The sequence below is a fragment of the Asterias rubens genome, chromosome 14 (genome assembly GCF_902459465.1).
Source record: "Asterias rubens chromosome 14, eAstRub1.3, whole genome shotgun sequence".
NCBI classification, from domain to species: Eukaryota; Metazoa; Echinodermata; class Asteroidea; order Forcipulatida; family Asteriidae; genus Asterias; species Asterias rubens.
Genome location: NC_047075.1, coordinates 12,300,644 through 12,306,155, shown reverse-complemented (window position 1 = coordinate 12,306,155; position 5,512 = coordinate 12,300,644).

Sequence of the window (5,512 nt, the reverse complement as noted above, 5' to 3'; positions counted from 1 at the left end):
GAGTTGCCTATTTTAATAAAGGTACTCTTTTTGCAAGCTGTCCGTAAAATACTTCACAAAACATGTAAAGTAATATTAGGGATGAGATTCTTCAAAAATGAAAAGGTCTGAAAATTATCGTAGGTCTGAAATTTATCGAGAGCGCAAGCACAAAACCACATTGGCTGAAGTGCCCGACAATTTAGCAGATGCATCACGTGTACCACATGTACTATGTACATTTAAGTGCACCATGCATACAATGTACATTGTACATGTTCAATGATCTACTTGTATACTCGCCCACCTTGTTGAGCTGTTAATGGCTCCGCTTTTAACATCGGTCTCATCACTGTCACCATTACAGCCCACCTTCGATACATGTCTTAAGTGCAAGTTTTTTTAAGGGTCATGCAGGTGTGAAAGATGGGGGTCGGCGGAATCCAATTACATTTTGCAACTTTGATGTACTATGAAGACTATTTACAAAAATGATATTAAAAAAATCTGCAGTACCCCCCCCCCTGGAAAATAATGGTACATCCTAAAAATGAGCCCAAAATCATGTACAAGAAAGAGCTTAAAAACAGTTTTACGTCAAATTTACAGAAGGTACTTCAGAAAAACTAAGCAACCTATTGATCTCAAACAAAAATAATTTTAATGTGCATACCTTTGTGCTTGCATACACAACAGTACAGATGATTACTACTTTAGCAACATTTTTTTTTCTGTTACACCAAATTACTCCATTTTGCAAAATTTCAAAAAAGGGAAAACATTGATTTTTTGCCCTTTTTTGATTTCAAATATTTTCTATATTCAGGCTAATTTCCAAACGTCCTTGATAAAAACATATTGCACACCCTTCAGCAACAGCTCTATGCTTTCAAAAGTGTGGGTTTTTATTTATTCCTTGAGTGAGAGGTCTTGAAGTATTTGCCATTTTGTGTTTTGTCAAGTTTGCAACAAGTTAGACTTTCCTTTAAAAAAAAACATGATTTTAAAATAAATTTCATTTATTTTGCAATCAAGTTGAACAATTAGGATCAGATCAAATTAATTTTATTAGGAAAAAGTAAAATACAAAAATGGACCTCGACCATGACATGTTTAATGGTGCTTTAAAGCTATATCTATGGGTAAACAATTGCTTTATAATTACTAGTACCGCGGGGTTGGCCATTGAAGTTTGTTGCTATAAACCATTACTGTCTATTTCTTCTTCTCTTTTATCCTTTTTTTTATCACCTCAACTGAAATTAATCACAGTTAATATTCAGTTTAATTTATTGTTTGGAGAAACACTAGAATTGTGTTTGTGATAGATGTCAAGGCTTGCAAACCACACTTAATGATATCAAGCGTAAAGCTCAAGCCTACACAATGCCTGAAGTATAGATAGATTCCGAGTTCTTCATGAATTTTCACTACTTTGAGTCGGACATACTTTCTGGAAAAGATACCTTTTCAGAATAGTAAACCAAGAACTTGGGAAACAAAATGTTCTCAGTCAACTTGGAAATGATGGTGCCTTGATTATTATGGACTGGGCCATGAAATACCTGCCAAGGAGATATAGGGAAAAAATTACAGATTTTTATGAGAAGCGTGGCATTAGCTGGCACGTCAGCTGCGTCATCACAAATAAGGAGGATGGTTCTGATTTTGATGTCAATTGTTATGTACACGTCTTTGAAAGCTGCATTCAGGATTGGTATACAGTGGCAAACATAATTGAAAATCTGCTAAAGACCGCAAAGAAAGATAACACCAACAACGGAAAAGTATTTCTCCGCAGTGATAACGCCGGGTGTTATGATAATGCTCACTTACTGCTAGCATTGCCCAGTATTCCTGAGAGTGTTGGCCTAAAGCATAGAGGAAGGACAGAGATATGCCGCTTTGACTTTTCAGATGCACAATCTGGTAAAGACATTTGTGACCAGAACATATCACCTATGAAATCACACATGAAATTCTGGGTAAATGAAAAGCATGACATTACAATTAAGGCAGAACAGATGAAGGAAGCTCTAGACTCCCATGGTGGCATCAAAGGATGCCAAACTGCTGTTTGTCAAACCAACTAACAGAGACAAGAGGGGAGTGGCAAGTGAGAAAAAATAAGTCTGCTGAATAACTTTGAATTCCGCGATAAGGAAATTCGTGCATGGAAGGCATGAAATGGGAACTGGTAAAGACTTCGAAATAGAAGCAATGGGAAAAATTCCGAGGGAACACATCCCTTCAGATTTTGAGCCACCACGAGAGTTGGGAACCATGCCAAGGACATCGATGCCAGGCAGGACAGGTAGATCAAACCTGTTTTCTTGTTAAGAATCAGGTTGCTACCTATGCTTTCGAACACCTCAATAAGTAAATATTGTAGCGGATTCACCCCGGTATCTCGCCGGGTACCTCGGGACTTCGGCCTCTGGATGAGCGGTTACCACAGAGACCGGTGGGGCGGACTCGTTTCGGGTGAAATCTACCCCCAGGCGCCTAGCTTAATCACACACACACACACACACAGGGCTGAGGCTCCCATTAGTTCACACTTGACACTGATTAATATTCGGAATTGGGCTGGTTTATTGAATAATTACTGGCATTGATTACAGTTCCTGATTAGGTGCTGAGGCTGATTGGTTGTTAAATGAGAGGCAATCTATAGAATCACTAGAATTTAGTAACTAATTATGAATGGACATCGGGACTGATTTAATTTACGAGGAGCAGCTACTTACCCTAGTCCGACGGCGCTTCCAATGCCACAATTTGGTCTATTACTTGCTCCCGGACAACTAAACAGAACAGCCCCGAGCAGTAACACAAGCCGGCAGCAGAAACAACAGCGATAGAAGCAGTGACACTAAATGAACAGCGGGGAGAGACAGGCCGAATGAGCACATGCGACGCGCTTATATACCCGCGCGGGGTACCCGCAACGCTATCTGATGCACGGACCGCAGCCCGCGCACCAGCGCCAAGCAAAAGGGAAATTCCCTCCAGCACGCAGTGCATATTCCGCTACACAGCCGCACCTCAAGCTTGGTCAGTCCCCTTGACCAAAAAGCTGACAAAACTTTAAGGAATATTGCTAAGTAAAAGGCGTCCTAGAGTCTGCTAGGTGTCTTAACCAAAAACAAAACTGACCCAAATAGGCCTTTAAGCACAAAATACATTTCTCTCTTCTTATACAATGGAAATGGTTCTTACCTAAACTTTATATAAAACTCTGTATAAAACAATAAATATATGTTTTCATCTCGAAAAAGGTGAACCTTCATCCTGGTATCTGTCTTTATAAACAACAACGCCTTCCGCAAAGTAGGCCCTAGACGGTAAAACTCAAAAACACTTAAACAGTCCTGTCAAGGTGCCAAAAAGCTTGTACATCGCCACTCCCGCCTCGAAGGCGCAACCGAAGACTCGCTTGGTCTTATCCTTGGTGATTTTCCTCCCCTCGCTGAAAACTTCACGCGTGGTTGTTTCGGTGACGCTCTGTACGTTCCCCACCATGGCATCCGCTATTTCGCCATATGCCAGTGGCGCCCCTGGCTGCTCGTCATTCACTCGGACCAGCCTACACAGGTGTCCTCCCAGTGCAGGTCATTCGGTACCACTTTCACTGGTGTCTCCTTCCCCATGACTCACTGTCAAAACACACACAAAGAATTCCGTGTAAGTTCTCACTTTATAACTGCTAACTTCAATAATATATAAGGTGTATTCACCCCAACTCTATCACTCTCCTCACACACAACGCCTCAGTGGTTGGACTTCCCCGGGTTTCCCTGCCCTCTACTCAAAGTTATAGATAACGTTGAGGCCTACGGCGATGCCTAGGTGGGTTCCTTCTCCCCTGCATAGGTGGAGGCGTTTCTCTTGGTCTTCTACAGTCTCTGTATTCTCCTGCACCCATTCCATCGGTCCCGGCGTTGCCGAAACTACACTGTCCTCGTGGTTTTCCTCTACCCCACCGATAACTCCCTCCTCCACCAGTGGCTCTTCCTGACGCCTTTGGACAGGTGTCACAGGTAGTTCCAAACTTTCCCAACCAACTAGCTCTCGTCCCACATAAGGCTTTAGCCGGTCAAAATGCACAACCTTCTTCTTGCCCCTTGGCTCTTTCTAAATTCTGAAGGTGACTTCAGACAGCTTTTTCAGGATAAGATACGGGCCTTCCCACCTTCGCTGTAGTTTAGGCGACAGTCCCTTCTTCTTCGTTGGATTATGCAACTAAATAAACTGCCCTGTCTCCAACGTTGTTGGGCTTGTCTTTTGATTATAATATTTCTTTTGTCTCCTTGCACTTTGTTTCAAATGCTCCCTGGCTCGATCGTGAGCAAAACGAATGCCTTCCCTCAACCGGTAGACGTAGTCGCTTTTGATATCGTCCTCCTCATCATCTGCATCTAATCTCGTCATTAAATCTAGTGGTAGGAACACCTCTCTCCCTAGCATCAGCATGTTGGGTGTCTCACCCGTAGACTCATGTGGCGTTGTTCGGTAGGCGAATGTTGAAGTGCAACCTTTTTATCCCAATCATGCTGGCGCTTATGGGGTTCTATCATCACAGCAACCATCCCGATCAATGTCCTGTTAAAACGTTCTATCATCCCGTTGGATTTCGGGTTGTAAGGCGTTGTACGAGTCTTATTGATCCCTAACACCTTACACATCTCTCCAAACACCTGGGATTCAAAATTCCGCCCTTGATCTGAATGTAGCTCAACGGGGACCCCAAATCTACACACATATTCCATAACCAACTTTTGAGCTACCGTCTCCGCCTTCTCGTCCGGTACTGGGTACGCCTCTATCCATTTGCTGAAATAGTCGCCTACAACTAACACATACTTATTTCCTCGCTCTGTCTCTGGGAGGGGCCCAAGGATATCCAATGCCATCCGTCGCATTGGTGCACCTACAACATTCTGCTGCAGCGGAGCCCTTCTGCGTTTAGTAGGCGATTTCTTTGAGGCGCAGGTGTCACACTGTCTGACAAAGGACCTCACACCTGCATTCACACCAGACCAGTAAAATCTCTGCTGCACCTTAGCTAGGGTTTTCTTCTGACCTAGGTGCCCTCCAGTCTGTCCTCCATGTAATTCACCAACTACCTCCTCTCGGCGTGGTTTTGGCACAAGGACCTGATACGTTATTCGCAGGCCATCATCGGACTCCCATCTCATACACAAAAGTCCTCCCCTTATCTCTAACTGGTCCCACACTAACCAGTACAACCTCAAAGAAGGTGAACTCGATAACATTTCCGACCACGCTGGCCTTGCTGTACCGGCAATCTTTGCCTTTAGAATCCAACCCATTGAGTGGTTGTCATTCTGCTCTTGTCTCCATGACTCATGCGTCACGGTTGGCTCTATCGTCACTATTCGAACAGCGGGCCCTTCCGTAGGAGTTGTCTTGGCTCCCTTGTTCATATCGCCTGTGCAGGTGTTTGTCATTTCGTCTTTGTCAGTCATTCCACACTGTGTACACGGACGGCGGGAAAGACCATCAGCAT